Below are 20,483 nucleotides of genomic sequence, written 5' to 3'. Positions count from 1 at the left end.
CTGCACATCAGACATGGCATAGCCCTCTGCAGATGACCATTTTCACTGAAAGATACAAATATGAGCAACTGACATCTGCTATTTCCAGCATCCATTTCACCTCTGACAAAAGGGGGATGTGAATGAAGTATGTGGAATTTATTACAGGAGGATTCAAAGTAAGGCTTTTAGTTTTGTGAAGGAATACATAGATTAAGAGTATAAAGAGGAAATATTAAAGTAAATAGTGAGAGAAGAGATTTCAGGCAGAAAATAAGACCATGTGTGAAGGTTCAGATACTAGGAAAGAGCTTGTCCTTCCAAAGAACTTAAAGAAATTCACTGTGAAGTGGAGCAGGCAAGGCAGCGAGTGGCTAGAGAGACACGTCTCAGCTAGATCATGGAGGATCCATAGGGCCTGTCAAGGATTTCAAATTTTAATGTAACATAATGGGACGTCTTAAAGAATAAAGGGTCAAGAAGTTTAAGAAGCCGCAGTAATATCACCAGTTCTATGCTTTCTTTTTCTTTTTTTTTTTTTTTAAAAGATCTCTTTTGGGGGACAATATTGAGAATTGTTTGGAAACTGGCCAGAATACAACCAGAGACACCTTTCAGTGATTGTGCAGATAAAGAAGAGTGAAGAAAGAAAATTTGTGACAGTGCCAAAATCCACAAGACTTCACAGTGGATAAGATATGAACATTGAAGGAAAGGCAAGTGTCACAAAAGACTAGAACAGTATTCTGGCTTGAAAACCTGGTGGATGGCATTGTGATGTAAGGAGGTGAAGGCTGAAGTTCTAGAAGGGTCTACAGCCGAGTCAGCACCTGTGCCATGCCTGATGGTAATATCAAGGCAGCTGGATATGCAAATGGAACTCCAATGAGAATGTTAAGCCAAAAAAAAAAAAAAGAATTTAGGATTATAGACTATACGTAAACCCAAGGGAAAGAATGAACTCAAATATGAAGAAGGTATAGATTGGGAACATAAAAGATCTCTGGTAAGAGACATGAAAGATATTGTCAAGTTGGGTAGAGGATAAACTCTTATGTAATTCGTGCATACACACACTATCACATTATTGTGTACGTACATATCATACTGTACATAATACATTACATGTATAACACACATTAATTATATCCCCTATGCTTATAATAAGCTTATAAGCATATGAACATTACTCTACTGATGGTACACAATACCAATATTTATAGTCACATATTAATTATTTAGCCCATGATTATAAGCATACACACTATATTATTAACATTACATAGTACATATTGTTATTGACTGCACATAGCACATTAGATCAAATCAGTTCTAGTCAACACATGTATCATATCCAACAGATCACACACATTGGCAGGTGTCTCTTCTCTCACTCGGGCCCACTGCTTGTGTGGTTTCCTAAGTATTAATGAACTTTATCAGGCATCTTATTCTTACCTAGGACCATCTCATCTAAAATCACCTATTGGTTCCCCTAAAATGGGACATTTTGATGGACTGATGACTAATCCGCCCATGTTCATACATAACTATGGTTTCATGCATTTGGTAATTTTTTCATTTTTAAAGGGATGCTGTGACTCAGCTGTGGCCATCTATGGCCTTAACACAGCCAAATAAATTGTAGTTGGATTTTAGTATTATTTACCAACATCACCAACCATAAGCTGTTATTCAGTCAGTGGTCACAGGACATAAGGAAATTACTGACACACGAACACACACGTCCACATGCATGCACACACTGAACAGGTAAACGACCTGTTTAACAACCCCCCACAACCCCCACTAAATCCCATGCTCTACCTGAATATAATACCTTCCAAACTCCCCAAACATGGAAAAAATAAAAATACACAGAATGCAGCCATCTACCTAATAAACATGAATAACTTAATGCTCAAAATTAGACCCAATTAACTATAATCATACTAATGAGCTACTTATCTAACATTTATATAGACAGATCTTCCTAGACCTACTGACCATTTTAATCAACATTTTAACACTTAATTCAATACAAATCTCTTAAAACAACTGTAAACATATTACTTCTCATTGTTAAGAACAGCTTGCTAACATAGCTTAAAACCTAAAGCAAGGTACCGAAAATGCCTAGATGAGTTTATTGACTCCATAAACACACATGTTTTGGGCCCAGCCTTTCCACTGGTTTTAAATAAAATTACACATCCAATCATCCAGGCCCCATGAGAATGCCCTCTAAATCATTAAGATTAAAAGGAGCAGTCATCAAGCACACTACTATTAGCAGCTCATAACACTTTGCTTAACCACACCCTCCACGGGAAACAGCAGTGATAAAAATTAAGCCATAAATGAAAGTTTAACTGAGTTATACTAACTAGCGTTGGTAAATTTCATGCCAGCCACTGTGGTCAAATGATTAGCCCAAGTTAATAGAAATTCAGCACAAAGCATGTTAAACAGTGGTGTAAAATAAACTTTAAGTTGTAAAAAGCCATTAATAAAATAAAAATCTACTACAAAAGTGACTTTAATACTTCCTGATTACACAACAGCAAAGACTCACACCGGGATTAGATATCCCACTATGCTTAGCCCTCAACTCAAATAATTATAACAAACAGCATTATTGGCCAGAGTATTACTAGCAACAGCTTAAAACTCAAATGACTTGGCAGTGCTTCACACCACTCTAGAGGAGCCTGTTCTATAATCAATAAAACCCAATAAACCTCACCAACTCTTGCTAATTCAGTCTTCATACTACATTCAGTCTAAATCCTAAAAGAGATAAAAGCAAGCATAATTATTACACATAAAGACATTTAGAACACTTATGGGTCAGAAGAAATGGGCTACATTTTCTACATTAAGAATATACTTCTCACCACTCAAGTTTTTAAGAAAACTAAAAACCAAAGGAGGATTTAGTAGTAAATTAAGAATAGAAGTGCTTAATGAATAAGACTAAAAAGCACACACACACTGACTGTCACCCTCCAAGTATCGTAATAACTTCCTAATCATATAAGAGACGAGTCTCAACAAATTGATTAATCAAATCATAGCTTTAATAAAGCACCTAGTTTACACCTAGATTTTGTAATTTATTAGTACTTCGAACTAAATCTAGCCCAACATTCCCCATTCTGTGAGTATAAGCCAGCTAAATAAAACATTTACTCAACATTTAAAGTATAGAAGATAGAAATTTAAAATACCCTATGGCACTAATTGCTCTACTTCATTCTGTACTCCAAGGCCAAATTTGCCTGTTAATCCAGGTATTTCTTGACATCCTACTTTTGCATTCCAGTCCCCTATAATGAAAAGGACATCATTTTTGGGTGTTAGTTCTAGAAGGTCTTGTAGGTCTTCATAGAACCGTTCAACTTCAGCTTCTTCAGCATTACTGGTCGGGGGATAGACTTGGATTACTGTGATATTAAATGGTTTGTCCTGGAAATGAACAGAGATCATTTTGTTGTTTTTGAGATTGCATCCAAGTACTACATTTCGGACTCTCTTGTTGACTGTGATGGGGTCCATTTCTTCTAAGGGATTCTTGACTGCAGTAGTAGATATAATGGTCATCTGAATTAAGTTCACCCATTCCAGCTCATTTTAGTTCACTGATTCCTAAAACGTCGATGTTCACTCTTGCCATCTCCTGTTTGACCACTTCCAATTTGCCTTGATTCATGTACCTAACATTCCAGGTTCCAATCCAATATTGCTCTTTACAGCATTGGACTTTACTTCCATCACCAGTCATATCCACAACTGGGTGCTATTTTGGCTTTGGCTCCATCTCTTCATTCTTTATGGAGTTATTTCTCCACTGATCTCCAGTAGCATATTGGGCACCTACTAACCTGGGAGTTCATCTTTCAGTGTCCTATCTTTTTGCCTTTTCACACTGTTCATGGGGTTCTCAAGGCAAGAATACTGAAGTGGTTTGCCATTCCCTTCTCCAGTGGACCACGTTTTGTCAGAACTCTCCACCATGACCCGTCCATCTTGGGTGGCCCTACATGGCATGGCTCATAGTTTCACTGAGTTAGACAAGGCTGGGGTCTATGTCTTCAGATCGGTTAGTTTTCTGTGACTGTGGTTTTCAGTCTGTCTGCCCTCTGATGGAGAAGGATAAGAGGCTTATGGAAGCTTCCTGATGGCAGAGACTCACTGAGGGGGAAACTGGGTCTTGTTCTGATGGGTGGGACCATGCTCAGTAAAACTTTAATGACTTTTCTGTTGATGGGTGGAGTGTGTTCCCTCCCTATTATTTACCTGGGGCCAAACTATGGTGGAGGTAATGAAGATAATAGTGACCTCCTTCAAAACGTCCCACGCATGCACTGTTACACTCAGTGTTCCCAACGCTGCAGCAGGCCACTGCCAACCTACGCCTCCACAGGAGACTCCTGGACACTCATGGACAAGTCTGGGTCAGTCACTTGTGGGGTCACTGCTCCTTTCTCCTGGGTCCTGGTGCACACAAGGTTCTGTTTAGGCCCTCCAAGAGTCTGTTTCCCCAGTCCTGTGTAAGTTCTGGCAACTTTATAGTGGAGTTAATGGCTGCTACTGCTACTGCTACTGCTAAGTCGCTTCAGTCATGTCCGACTCTGTGCGACCCCATAGATGGCAGCCCACCAGGCGCCCCCATCCCTGGGATTCTCCAGGCAAGAACACTGGAGTGGGTTGCCATTTCCTTCTCCAATGCATGAAAGGAAGTTAATGGCAACCTCCTCCAAAAGGGCTTATGCCATACCCAGGTCTGCTGCACCCAGAGCCCCTGCCTCTGCAGCAGGCCACTGCTGACCTGTACCTCTGCAGGAGACACTCAAACACAGTTCTGCCTCAGTCTCTGTGGGGTCTCTGGGTCCTGGTGGGCACAAGTTTTTGTTTGAGCCCTCTGAGCATCTCTGGCGGGTATGGGGTTTGATTCTAAATCCAATTTCACCCCTCCTGCAGAATTGCTGGGGCTTCTCTGCACTTGGACATTGGGTATCTCCTCACAGTCGCTCCAGTGCCATGCAACCACCACTCCAGTGCTGCGCAGCCGTCGCTCCTGTGACACTGTACAGGAGGCAGGGATCAAGACCATCCCCAAGAAAAAGAAGTACAAAAAGGCAAAATGGCTGTCTGAGGAGACCTTACAGATAGCTGTGAAAAGAGAGAAGCGAAAAGCAAAGGAGAAAAGGAAAGATATACCCATTTGAATGCAGAGTTCCAAAGAATAGCAAGGAGAGATAAGAAAGCCTTCCTTCAGTGATCAATGCAAAGAAATAGAGGAAAACAAAAGAATGGGAAAGACTAGAGATGCCTTTAAGAAAATAAGAGATGCCAAGGGAATATTTCATGCAAAGATGGGGACAATTAAGGACAGAAACGGTATGGACCTAAAAAAAAGCAGAAGATATTAAGAGGTGGCAAGAACACACAGAAGAGCTATACAAAAAGATCTTCATGACCCAGATAAGCATGATGGTGTGATCACTCACCTAGAGCCAGACATCCTGGAATGTGAAGTCAAGTGGGCCTTAGGAAGCATCACTATGAACAAAGCTAGTGGAGGTGATGGAATTCCAGCTGAGCTATTTCAAATCCTAAAAGATGATGCTGTGAAAGTGCTGCTCTCAATATGGCAGCAAATTGGGAAAACTCAGCAGTGTCCACAGGACTGGAAAAGGTCAGTTTTCATTCCAATCCCAAAGAAAGGCAATGCCAAAGAATGTTCAAACTACCGCACAATTGTATTCATCTCACACGCTAGCAAAGTAATGCTCAAAATTTTCCAAGCCAGGCTTCAACAGTATATGAACCATGAACTTCCAGATGTTCAAGCTGGATTTAGAAAAGGTAGAGGAACCAGAGATAAAATTGCCAACATTCACTAGATCATCAAAAAAGCAAGAGAGTTCCAGAAAAACATCTATTTTTGCTTTATTGACTACGCCAAAGCCTTTGACTATGTGGATCACAATAAACTGTGGAAAATTCGAAAGGGATGGGAATACCAGACCACCTGACTGGCCTCCTGAGAAATCTGTATGCAGGTCAAGCAACAGTTAGAACTGGACATGAAACAACCGACTGGTTCCAACACAGGAAAGGAGTACGTCAAGGCAGTATATTTTCACCCTGCTTATTTAACTTATATGCAGAGTAATACATCATGAGAAATGCTGGACTGGATGAAGCACAAGTTGGAATCAAGATTGCTAGGAGAAATAGCAATAACTTTGGATATGCAGATGACACCACCCTTATGGCAGAAAGTGAAGAACAAAAGAGCCTCTTGATGAAAGTGAAAGAGAAGAGTGAAAAAGTTGGCTTAAAACCCAACATTCAGAAAACTAAGATCATGGCATCTGGTCCCATTACTTCATGGCAAATAGATGGGGAAACAATGGCAAAATTGAGAGACTTTATTTTCTTGGGCTCCAAAATCACTGCAGATGGTGACTGCAGCCATGAAATTAAAAGACACTTGCTCCCTGGAAGGAAAGCTATGATCAACTTAGACAGCATATTAAAAAGCAGAGATATTACTTTGCCAACAAAGATCTGTCTAGTCAAGGCTATGGTTTTTTCAGTAATCATGTATGGATGTGAGAGCTGGACTTACAAAGAAAGTTGAGCGCCAAAGAATTGATGTTTTTGAACTGTGGTGTTGGAAGAGATTCTTGAGAGTTTCTTGGATAGCAAGGAGATCCAGCCAATCCATCCTAAAGGAAATCAGTCCTGAATATTCATTGGAAGGACTGATGCTGAAGCTGAAACTCCAATACTTTGGCCACCTGATGCGAAGAACTGACTCATTTGAAAAGACCCTGATGCTGGGAAAGACTGAAGGTGGGAGAAGGAAGGGACGATAGAGGATGAGATGGTTGGATGGCATCGCCAACTCAATGGACATGAGGTTGAGTAAACTCCAGGAGTTGGTGATGGACAGGGAGGCCCAGTGTGCTGCAGTCCATGGGTCGCAGAGTTGGACACAACTGAGCGACTGAACTGAACTAAACTGAGGGCACTAAGGTAATGATGAAAGAAACATTAAAAGTAACAAAAAGCAAAGTTTACCCCTTGTATCTTTCTCATAATGATTTAAGTTGTAAACACTTAACAAAGAAAAGTTAAATATCCTGAAATTGATGAGGTACTTATGAACAGTTTTTTAGAACAGACTCATCTATATAGCAGAATAGTGAGCAAATCTGTAAGTGACGGTGACAAGCCTAAGGAGCCTGGTGATGGTTAGTTGTCTAGGAAAAGAATTTCAGTTCAACCTTAAAAATTACCAAAAATTATAAATGTTAAAGTACTTTAAAATGTTAATCTAAAAGGCACAACTTTTTAGAAATGGATACAACCTTAACTAGAGAATAAATACAAATACCACCATAGTTGGCTTAAAAGTTGCCACCTCAACCTCAACTGTAATTTTACCTTAAAACCAACAACAAGTAAATCAAGTCCAAGATTTATACTTGACTAGTCTATTGACCAATAGAGGCAATAACATTAATATGAGTAACAAGAAGTATTTCTCCTTGAATACCTTTACATCAGTAACTAATAACACATTGATAATTAACAGTAAATACAACTTATTATTTATTAAACACAAGTATTAACAATAAATAAATACAATTCAATGTTATTTATTAAACACAAGCATGTAGTCAATGAAAGATTTAAAAAGGTAAAAGGAACTCAGCAAATGCAAACTCCACCTGTTTACCAAAAACATCGCCTTTAATGTAAGTAATATTAGAAGCACTGCCTGCCCACTGTGTGTGTTCAGTCATTTAGTCGTGTGTCTGACTCACTGTGACTCCATGGACTGTAGCCCACCAAGCATCTCTGTCCATGGGAATTTCCAAGCAAGACTATTGGAGTGAGGTATCACTTCCTACTGCAGGGTACTTTCCTGACCCAGGCTCAAGCCCAGTGACAACTGTTAAATGCCACAGTATCCCGACCATGCAAAGGTAGCATAATCATTTGTCCTCTAAGAAAGACTCTCTTTTACTGTCTCTGACTTTCAATCAGTGAAATTGACCATCCTGTGAACAGGTGGGAATAACAAGATGAAAAGACCTTATGGAGCTTTCATTTAACTATTAATAACTCCAAAAAAACCTAACTAAACATCAAGGGATAATGAAATTCTTTATGAGTTGGCAATTTTGGTTGAGGTAATCTTGGGGAACAAAAATGCCTCCAAGTGATTAAAATCTAAACTCACCAGTCAAAACATATTATCACTTATTGATCAATGAAACAAGTTATTCTAGAAATAACAGCGCAATCCTATTCCAGAGTTCTTATCAACAATGGGGTTTTCGACCTCAGTGCTAGATCAGGATAACCCAATGATGTAAGTGCTATTAAGGGTTCATCTGTTCAATGATTAAAGTCCAATGTGATCCGAGTTCAGACCAGAATAATCCAGGTCAGTTCCAATCTATTATGTATTTCTCCCAGTAAAAAAGGACAGAGAAATAAGCCCTATTTAAAAAACTTCCTTAAAACCAATTAATGGTATAATACCAATTTAATTAAAACATACAAAACATTACCCAAGATCAGGGTATGTTAACGGGGCAGAGTCTGGTAACTGTATGAAACAAACTTTTATAACCAGAGGTTCAAATTCTCTTCCTAACACAATGTTTACAATTAATATCTTAATACTTGTTATCCCCATTCTTCTAGCCATAGCATCCCTTAAAATAATTGAACAAAAAATTTTAGGTTGTATGCAACTTGGAGAAGGGCCAAATATCATAGGACCATATGGCCTATTACAATCCATTGCTGATGTAGTCAAAATTATTTGTTAAAAAACTACAAAACCACTACGACCAGCTACATCCTCCATTTCCACATTTATCATTGCATTAATCCTAGCCCTAACCATATGAATTCCTCTACCCATACTTTACCCTCTCATTGATATGAATCTAGGAGTATTATTATGCTAAGTATCTCAAACCTGCCTATTCGCTCCATTTTATGATCTGCATAGGCTTCCAACTCAAACTATGTATTAACTGGAGGGGTACAAACGAGCAGTAGCACAATTTCATATGAAGAAACACTAGCAATTACTCTTTTATCAGTCTTCTTCATAAATGGATCTTTTACCCTCTCAGCCCTCATGTCAACATAAGACCATTTATGAATAATTTTCCTATCACAACCCTTAGCTACGATTTATTTCCATTTTAGCAGAAACTAACCAAACCCCTTTGACATAACAGAAGGAGAATCTGAATCTTTTATCAGGCTTCAATGTAGAATACACAGCAGACCCATTCACCATATTTTTCTCAGCAAAAAATGCCATCATCATCATACTAAACAATCTTCACAACAATCTTATTTCTAGGAGTGTTCCATAATCCATGTAAACCAAAACGATACTCAATTTTATTACCAAAACACTACTACTAACAATTTATTTCCTATGAATTCAATTTGATACAATTCCCATATGATCAACTAATACATTTACTTCAAAAATCTTTTTATCACTAATGCCAGCCCTATGCACGTGACAGGTCTCATTACCTATTATAACATCAAGTATTCCTCCAAAAAATAACAAATATGTCTGATAGAGTAGTTGCTTTGATAGAGTAAATAATAAAGGTTTAAATTCTCTTCTTTCTAGAATCGTAAGAATTGAACCTACTCTTAAGAATTCAGAATCATTCATGCCATCACATTATACTATATTCTAGAGTAAGATCAGCTAAGTGGTTTCCCTAGTGGCACAGTGGTAAAGAATCCGCCTACCAATGCAGAAGGCGCAGGTTTGATCTCTGGGTTGGGAAGATCACCTGGAGAAGGAAATGGCAACCTACTCCAGTATTCTTGCCTAGAGAATACCATGGACAGAGGAGCCTGGTGGGCTACAGTCCATGGGTTCACAAAGAGTCAGACATGCTTTAGTGACTCAACAGCAAGGTCAGCTAAATAAGTCATCTGGCCCATACCCCTAAAATGTTGGCTTATATCCTTTCCATACCAATAACCTGCATCATTTTGATCATCATCCTAACAACCATTATCTCAGGAACCATAATTGTAATAACCAGCTCCCACTGTCTAACTCAATGAAACTATGAGCCATGCCATGTAAGGCCATGCAAGATGGATGGGTCATGGTGTAGAATTCTGACAAAATGTGGCCCATTGGAGAAGGGAATGGCAAACCACTTCAGTATTCTGGCTTTGAAAACCCCAAGAACAGTATGAAAAGGCAAAAAGATAGGTCACTGAAAGATGAATTCCCAAGGTCAGTAGGTGGCCAGTACACTACTAGAGAAGAGTGCAGAAACAACTCCAGAAAGAATGAAGAGGCTGAGCCAAAGCAAAAACAATGCCCAGTTGTGGATGTGACTAGTGATGGAAGTAAAGTCTGACGCTGTAAAGAACAATGCTGCATAGGAACTTGGAATGTTAGGTACATGAATCAACGCAAATTGGAAATGGTCAAACAGGAGATGGCAAGAGCGAACATCAACATTTTAGGAATCAGTGAACTAAAATGGACCAGATTGGGGGAATTTATTTCAGATGACCATTATACCTACTACTGTGGGCAAGAATTCCTTAGAAGAAATAGGGTAGCCCTTACAGTCAACAAGAGTCCAAAATGCGGTACTTGGGTATGATCTCAAAAACTACAGAATGATCCCTGTTCATCTCCAAGGCAAATCATTCAATATCACAGCAATCCAAGTCTATGCCCCCACCACTAATGCCTAAGAAGCTGAAGTTGAATGGGCCTATGATGACCTACAAGACCTTCCAGAACTAACACTCCCCCAAAAGATGTCATTTTCATCACAGGGGACTGGAATGCAAAAGTAGGAAGTCAAGAGATCCCTGGAGAAACAGGCAATTGGCCCTGGAATACAAAATGAAGCAGAGCAAAAGCTAACAGTTTTGCCAAGAGAATGCACTGGTCATATCAAACATCATCTTCCAACAACACAAGATGACACATGGAGATCACCAGATGGTCAATACCGAAACCAGATAGATTATATTCTTTGCAGCTGAAGATGGAAGAGCTCTATACAGTCAGCAAAAATAAGACCAGGAGCTGACTGTAGTTCAGATCATGAACTCCCTATTGCAAAATTCAGATTTAAATTGAAGAAAGTAGGGAAAATCACTAGACCATTCAGGTATGACCTAAATCAAATCCCTTACAATTATACAGTGGAAGTGACAAATAGATTCAAGGGATTAGATCTGATAGAAGAGTGACTAAAGAACTATGGACAGAGGTTCATGACACTACAGGAGGCAGTGATCAAAACCATCCCCAAGAAGAAGAAATGCTAAAAGGCAAAATGGTTGTCTGAGGAGGCCTTACAAATAGCTGAGAAAAGAAGAGAAGTGAAAGGCAAAGGAGAAAAGGAAAGATATACCCATTTGAATGAGAGTTCCAAAGAATAGCAAGGAGAGATTAGAAAGCCTTCCTCAGTGATCAATGCAAAGAAATAGAGGAAAACAATAGAATGGGAAAGACCAGAGATCTCAGCAAGAAAATTAGAGACACCAAGGGAACATTCCACGTGAAGATGGGCACAACTAAGGACAGAAATGGTATGGACCTAACAGAAGCAGAAGAGATTAAGAAGAGGTGGCAAGAATACACAGAAGAGCTATACAAAAAAGATCTTCATGACCCAGATAAGCACGATGGTGTGATCACTCACCTAGAGCCAGACATCCTGGAAAGTGAAGTCAAATAGGTCTTAGGAAGCAACATTATGAACAAAGTTAGTGGAAGTGATGGAATTCCAGCTGAGCTATTTCAAATCCTAAAAGATGATGCTGTGAAAGTGCTGCTCTCAATATGGCAGCAAATTGGAAAAACTCAGCAGTGGCCACAGGATTGGAAAAGGTCAGTTTTCATTCCAATCCTAAAAAAGGCAATGCCAAAGAACGTTCAAAGTACCGCACAATTGCACTCATCTCACACGCTAGGCTTCCCTGTGGCTCAGATGGTAAAGCGCCTGCCTGCAATATGAGAGACCCGGGTTCAATCCCTGGGTTGGGAATATCCCCTGGAGAAGGAAATGGCAACCCATTCCAGTACACTTGCCTTGAAAATCCGAAGGACAGAGGAGTCTGGTAGTCTACAGTCTATGGGGTCGCAAAGAGTCAGACACGACTGAGCGACTTCACTTCACACACTAGCAAAGTAATCCTCAAAAATTCTCCAAGCTAGGCTTCAGCAGTATGTGAACTGAGAACTTCCAGATGTTCAAGTTTGGATTTAGAAAAGGCAGAGGAACCAGAACTCAAATTGCCAACATCCATTGGATGACAGAAAAAACAAGGGAATTTCAGAAAAACATCTACTTCTGCTTCATTGACTATGCTAAAGTCTTTGACTGTGTGGATCAAAACAAACTGGAAAATTCTTAAAGAGATGGAAACACCAGACCACCTTATCTGCTTCCTGAGAAATCTGTATGCAGGTCAAAAAGCAACAGTTAGAATCGGACGTGGAATGACGGACTGGTTGCAAATTGGGAAAGGAGTATGTCAAGGCTGAATATTGTCACCCTGATTATTTAACTTATATAGTGAGTACATCACACAAAATGGCAGACTGGATGAAGCACAAACTGGAATCAAGATTGCTGGGAGAAATATCAGTAACCTCAGATATGGAGATGATGCCACCCTGATGGCAGATAGCAAAGAGGAACTAAAGAGTCTCTTGATGGAAGTGAAAGAGGAGAGTAAAAAAACTGGCTTAAATTTCAACATTCAAAAAACAAAGATCATGGCATCCGGTCCCATCGCTTTATGGGAAATAGATGGGGAAACAATGGAAACAGTGACAGAGTTTACATTTTTGGGCTCCAAAATCACTGCAGACGGTGACTGCAGCCATGAAATTAAAAGACATTCGCTCCTTGGAAGAAAAGCTATGATAAACCTAGACAGCATATTAAAAAGCAGAAAGACATTACTGACAAAGGTCCGTCTAGTCAAAGCTACAGTTTTTTGAGTAGTCATGTATGGATGTGAAAGTTGGACCATAAAGAAAGCTGAGCGCAGAAGAATTGATGCTTTTAAACTGTGGTGTTGGAGAAGACTCTTGAGAGTCCCTTGGACAGCAAGGAGATCAAACCAGTCCATCTTGAAGGAAATCAGTCCTGAATATTCATTGGAAGGACTGATGCTGAAGCTGAAGCTTCAATACTTTGGCCACATGATGAAAAGAACTGACTCATTGGAAATGACTCTGGTACTAGGAAAGATTGAAGGCAGGAGGAGGAGGAGACGACAGAGGATGAGATGGTTGGATGGCATCATTGACTCACTGGACATGAGTTTGAGCAAGCTCCGGGAGTTGGTGATGGACAGGGAAGCCTGCCATGCTGCAGTCAGTCCATGGGGTCGCAAAGAGTCAAACATAACTGAGCAACTGAACTAACTGAATTGACAACTTATCTGAATCGGTTTCAAAATAAACACACTAGCCATTTTTCCTATATTAAAACAATTTAACCTGTGAGCTATAGAAGCATGCACTAAATATTTTCAAACACAAGCTACCACATCAGTGTTACTTATAATAGCTGTTACCATTAACCTATTATACTCCAGCCTATGAACTATTACAAAAATCTTTAATCCAACAGTGCCAATAGTAATAACATTAGCCCTAACCATAAAACTAAGATAATCTCTATTTGACTTCTGAGTACCTGAATTTACAAGGTATCCCAGGGTTAATCTTACTAACATGACAAAAACTTGCACCCTTGTCAGTGTTATACCAAGTCTCACTATCCATGATCCTAAACCTACTATTCATTCATATTATTATAAGTGGATAAGGCAGACTATACCAAACACAACTATGAAAAATTATAGCTTATTCATCAATTACTCATATAGGGTGAATAACAGCCATTCTATTGTATAATCGAACAGTTCTAAATCTACTAATTTATATTATAATAACATTTATCATATTTATACTATTATTCATTTACAGCTTAGCCACCACCACACTATCACATACATGAGATGAAATACCCATTATTACACCTGTCATTCTTATCACCCTATTAACAATAGGAGGTCTCAACTATTTTAACTTCTAAATATTCAACTAGTCTCACTTTCCCTTTGTGTTTCCTGTTCTCCTCTGTCTGTCTTTACTCCAACCCCCTGTAGTTCCACTTGATGACCTCCAGACTATAAATATGCACCATTTGCCTGCAGATTGTTGCAAAAATGTCACCAGAAACCCTTGTCATTCAACTTAAGTGGGTTCTAGACAGACTTGTGTTTAAATCCAAATGTTTGATATCAATCTAAAATGTTTCTGCAAGTCCATTTCCCCCCCAAAGCTGTCAATATTACAGTTTTATCATTTCAGGTATGCCTATGTCAGAGAAAGATGTTATTTTCATTTTTCTTTGTCTTAACACAAGTTTCTTTTTCCCTTTTGAACAAAGATGTTCCTCACAATGTATGAGCTACTTGTATGCAGTGATCATGTCTTATTCATCTCATGGTTCCAATGTTTAATCGTTCCAGTGCATGGCAAATAAGCAGTGGTCACAAAATGTTAATTGAATAAATATGTAAATTAAAGCTAAATGAATGACTAGGAAAGTGTTGTGGGACTAAAGGAAAATTATTATAGCACCAAAACAAAACAAACAAAAACGAGTCAGTGACTACTTGAAATCCTAATCTTCATAAAAATCATACCAGAAGAGTCATTTTTGCAGCCTATTCTGACTCCTGGGACAGGTAATGGATTCAGAGATGCTGCTATGTGTTCTGTATACATTGAAGTATCAATTTAAAATTTTAAAATAGACACATTCATTACAGCACCAAAGTACACACGCTAGAATTCTAGCGGGGATTTTTTAAACAGCTGCATGATAAATTAAGAAACACTATTAAAAATGCCTGATGTTATCAAAAAAAAAACAAAAACAAACAAAAAGAGAAGAAATGAATCATCTGACATAAGATGACTAAGAAGCAAACATTTTCATATTAGTCAAATGACAAAATATGTAGCAAAAATCGAAGAAGCTTAAAAACAAGCAAAATCACAACACTGCTACAAAGCAGAAGAAAAGTACCAACCAAATAATAAAATGTTAATCCAAAACACAGATTTCAGCTCTTTTGCATATTCCCCAGAAAGCTGGTAGTAAATCAGATTTCAACAATTTACTTTACCAAAGCTGAAAAGTGTGCCAGAAATATTTATCACAAACAATGGGGAGAATGCAACAGCAGAAGACCACAGCTTGAGGTACCGGGAGGGCTGGCTGGAGACCTATGGGGAACCAAGATTCTATGTTTGAGCCATCTATTAATATATTTTCTGAAAATAAGAGGCTGGGATTTTTTTTCTTTTGCTCTTGTTAAATGAATTTTCTTAGTATAAGTATACATATATTTATTAAAAACAAAGCTAAATAATACTAGTTTGATCAAAATAAGTTTATGTTTTAGGACTTTACACTGAAAACCATTTGAAATTGTGAATAAAATATTAGTTTTCTTTTTTCCAGTCCAATATTTTTGGGACATTTTGAAGGGAACATTTCATTATTCAGAAGGAAATGATATGAATTTATAGTTTAATTAAAGATGGTTCCCAATGTGGTGGGAGAGGAATCCTTCCCATTTGTGATGTATCTATAAATTATTTATTTACATTAACATAAATTATTTACTATGAAGTTGCATGATAGATTTGTTTGCCTTTGTCTTCCTTGAAATTATCACAAATAAACTGCACCCAAAATCATATTATAAGATGACAATTTTATGAGACTGCTCAAATATCCTTTCTTGAAACTTTTCTTTAATAGTAAAAAAATTTTCTATATTTGGCTTTTTAGACTTTAAATTGGCACCTAAAATGTTTCCACTTGGCTATGTATTATCTGTTGCCAGTATTTGCTCAAGCATTTTTTCTAGTATTTTCATAAACATAATTCAAATATATTTACTATGAACTGTTACTATTTTGGAATATGTTTTCTAAGAATATATTATAGATATTCAATACACATATCCCCCACATATACATGTATGTACACATTTTTTTTGCATTCAGATCCTTAAGTAGCTTAAGTCATACAAAATTTTTGGTCTTTTAGAATTTTTTTAGGCATATAAAATTCTGCTTTGAGATGAGATAAAAGTTCTATTCAACTAATATAATTGCCTAAAATTATGTTGAAATTCTCTTTATCAGTATTATTTTCAAATGAGTAAATTCAAACACATAAATTTAGAGAATAAAACAAACCCTCGTATTTCTATCACTCACCTTTAACAACCATCACCTCAGGACCCATTTTCTTTCATATGTATTGGGTTGGCAAAAAATTTGTCTGGATTTTTTCATAACAGCTTACAAAAAAACCCGAATGAACACTTAGGCCAACCCAGTATCTCTCCTTCCAAGACCTCTTAAAATTATTGTGACTAAAAACCTCTGCTGAAGCTGAAACTCCAATACTTTGGCCACCTGATGCAAAGACCCAACTCATCGGAAAAGACCCTGATGCCGGGAAAGATTGTAGGCAGGAGGAGAAGGGGACAACAGAGGATGAGACAGTTGGATGGCATCTTCGATGCGACAGACATGAGTTTGAGTAAGCTCCAGGAGTTGGCGATGGACAGGGAAGCCTGGCGTGCTGAGTCCATGGGGTCGCAAAGAGTTGGACATGACTGAGCAACTGAACTAAACCAAAAACCTCCACTTCATATCATTCATTCATACATACTGAATGCTACTGAAGGATACTCTTTTCTTAAAAAAGAGATGGTGGGAGGGCAAAATAAAAGGCTAACTGATCCTAGCCATTCAGCCATGGGAATAACCTAAAATCTGACTCTAAGTAAGATTCATAAATATTACATGAGTGACCTTTTAACTGTTTTATAAATAAGTCAAAGTTACCTATTGTAAAACTCAAAATGTATTCAACCTATGAATATGAGTTATACATCTTTTGGAAGGTTTAAGGCTCCTTTTTCTCATGTGACAGCAGGTCACGCTTAGTCCTTTGGCTTTAGGATATGACACAAATCACATCAAAGCAAGGAAGAACACAGAACCAACCCAGAAACTCTGAGTAACAGCCACTGAGAAAAGAAATGAGCTATCAAGCCATGAAGAGATATGAAGGAATCCTCAGTGCATATTGTTAAGTGACTGGAGACAATCTGAAAGACTATATACTATATGATCCTAACTCTGACAATCTAGAAAAGACAGGTGGAGACAGTAAAAACATCAATGGTTATCAAGGTTTGGGAAGAGGGAGGGATGAATAGGTAGAGTATCAGAGCATTATAGGACTTTATTTTTTAGCTTCTTAGTGAAACTATTCTGTAAAATACTATGACAGTGAATACATGTTATTATACATTTGTTAGAACTCATAGAATATATCACACACAGACTGAACCCTAATGCATACTATGGATTTAAGTAATAACCCTGTATACATGTTGGCTCATTAATTGTGATAAATATACACCACAAAGGGAAGGTGTTAATAATAAAAGAAACTGGAGGAGAAGGCGTATATGAGAACACTCTGTACTTACCGCTCAATTTTTCTATTAACCTAAAACCACTCCCAAAATGTCTATTAATCAAAAAAAAAAAAATCCATGGTGATTTTTTTTTTCTCTAGGATTTCCTGATCTAGTTTGAGGCAGATGCACAAATAACCATCCTTAGTTTCCTAGGTTTGCTGCAACAAATTAGCACAAACTTGGTAGCTATTAAAAAAAAAAAAAAAAGAAAGAAATGTATTCTCTCACAGTTCTGGAGGTTAAAAGCCTGAAATCAGGAGGTCAACAAGGCCATGCTCCCTCCCAAGTCTCGAGGGGGCAGGGGGATCTTTACAGCTTTTGGTGGCTCCAGGAGTTTCTCAGCTTGTGGTCAATTCAATCTCTGACTCCGTCTTCGTCTCCCTTTCTCCCTGTGTGTCTCTCCTCTATGTGTCCTATAAGGACACTTGAATCAGATTAAAGCCCATTCATGTAGTCCATAATGATCTCATCTCAAGATTCCTAATTATATCTGCAAAGAGCCTTTTCAAAACAAGGTGACATTCAGAGGTTCAGGGGGTTAGGGTGTGGATATACCTTTCAGGGGGGGTGGTGGGCAACATTCAATTTATTATACTAGCTATTGCATTGGAATAGAGGATGAACAGAGTACTCTAGGAGGGAGCTATGTGGAAGCCTCAAAGGAAATATGACATTAGACGAATATTGAAGGTTGAGCTGGAATTTGCTAGCCTGGGACAGAGGTGTCATGATGTGAGAGGTAGGGGAATGCCATGTCTAGGGTGATAGTCCAGACAATAACAGGGCCTATTTAGGGAATGGTAAGAAGGTCAGTGTCCCTAAAGGGGGGCTGAGGGGTTGAATAAGGGCTAAAGGAAATTATAGCATATGAGTCTAATATAGGTTATAAAGGAGCTGATGACCATAAGAGAAAAACATTCCTTGGTTATTCTAGTTACAAAGTTTCTAAAGACAAGATCAGATTCATACTTAAGAAGTAAGACTGTTTCAACAGGGTTAGGATTTGAGGAAGAGGAAGCAGGGAGATTAACAGATTATATTCAACAAAATCCTACTCAGCCATGAGGCAAGCCCAGAGAATGAGAACTAAGAGCTGTTTTGTAGGTAAGACAGCATGTGAAGAACAACTGGGTAGGATGAGAGGCCAAGACTTCAGTTGATACCATTATCCAAAGCAGGGACTTTAGGGGAAGGGGGTACTTTTATGCAGGGTGTATGAGTCAACTTTTGGAAACATTTCACTTTGTTTTACTTTATAGTTCAAGTTCCAAATTTGGTATTTCAAAATATTTTGCTTTTGAGCAGTAAAGGGCTCTGAGGAAAGGAACAAGGTTTTGGGGAAATCTTCAAAATTACCTTTAGCATTTCCCACATGGGTCTCTCCCAGTCAGTTCCTGTTACAAATGACAAGCTTCAACAGACCACATGGCCCCGGAAACATAAAAAGAATGAGGGAATCACCAAAGTATTAAGAAGCTTTACTGCTTCATAGGAGCAAGAAACTATTTTCCCTTTTAGAGGGGAGAGAAAAAAGTCTGAAAATAATGTACAAAGTAGCAGCCTAATCTTTTAAATAGACTGCAAAAAGAATTAGAGTCTAAGTTTTCACCACAGAGGAGGTCTTCAAACCCACAGAACCTTGCATTATTGACTTTTATTTTTATCTTTGCAGAGCTGGTGCAATGAAAGAAGAAGTCTACGTTCCAACATAAAAAATAAACATGCTATCACTGTGACAGGGACTGATTCAATATGGGAACATGGACTGCAGAGGCATTCTGGCTTACTTCAAAGGACTTTCAATAACTGCCAAGAGAGTTTATTTGGATAGTTTCAGTTTCATGTGTTTAATCAACTAAAAACTCAATCCAGAGCTGAGAGTGTGACACAGCATGTGTTCCAAAGAGGGTGTGCATGTGTTCACATTTGTGGGGGCATGAGTGTGCTTGTGTGTGTGGATGTTTGAGCATGAGCAAAGGTGTGTCTGTGTTATAAAATTTTATTGTTTTATATCACTCATCTCTTTCATAGGGCCCATACTCATAATCTTCACAGTTGTGACCATATCAAGCCTGAATTTCCATGATTTTTATAACACTGCTTCATGCTCCTAGACCCTACAATACCATGTTGCAAAGAGATTCTATAAATACAGATACAAATAGAGGGTAGAAGAGTAAAACTGTTTTCCCTCTCTTCAGGCTTCATTCAACAAGATGGCACAAGCTTTTAATGACTACCATGTTCTATTGGTTGGTTTCAATGTATTAGTATATACTAGGGGGGAAGTCGCTCAGTCGTGTCCGACTCTTTGCGACCCCATGGACTGTAGCCTACAAGGCTCCTCCGTCCATGGGATTCTCCAGGCAAGAATACTGGAGTGGTTTGCCATTTCCTTCTCCAGGGGATCTTCCCGACCCAGGGATCGAACCCGGGTCTCCCGCATTGGAGGCAGACGCTTTAACCTCTGAGCCACCAGGGAAGTCCCATTAGTATATACTAATGAATGTATATTTTGTCATTTAGTTAAATAAAAGTGAAATAATGTATCCTTAAAGGATTTTATTTCTTAGATTTTTCTGTTGATATGGTAGGCCAATCTCTCAGCATAGTCATTTGTGAATGAACATTAATAACAATGTGATAACTACCACCTCCTATACCTCTGACTTTTTGAAGTGGGGAACAAGGAAATCAAACAACACCTAATCCAGTGTTTATATAAGTTACTTGGAGTATTTGATTTTATATATATATACAGATATATATATAAAATAGATTTACAGGGTATGCTGCTACTAAGTCGCTTCAGTTGTGTCCGACTCTGTGCGACCCCGAAGACGGCAGCC

At 38.4% G+C, this 20,483-nt stretch overlaps 2 long non-coding RNA genes across 2 annotated transcripts in view; one reads left to right on the top strand and one right to left on the bottom strand.

Moving 5' to 3' along the window:
- LOC145524771 (uncharacterized) overlaps positions 1–20,483 on the bottom strand; it is a 171,823-nt gene that overhangs the window by 138,054 nt on the left and 13,286 nt on the right. The window lies entirely within an intron of this gene.
- LOC145523106 (uncharacterized) lies at positions 823–20,191 on the top strand. The gene is made up of 3 exons (XR_014066356.1): positions 823–985; positions 4,963–7,029; positions 19,307–20,191. It is a non-coding gene; the product is annotated as an uncharacterized LOC145523106 (long non-coding RNA).

Source organism: Giraffa tippelskirchi, chromosome 10, assembly GCF_054371585.1.
Source record: "Giraffa tippelskirchi isolate mGirTip1 chromosome 10, T2T-mGirTip1v1.2.pri, whole genome shotgun sequence".
NCBI lineage: Eukaryota > Metazoa > Chordata > Mammalia > Artiodactyla > Giraffidae > Giraffa > Giraffa tippelskirchi.
This window is presented reverse-complemented; position numbering and strand designations above follow the sequence as displayed.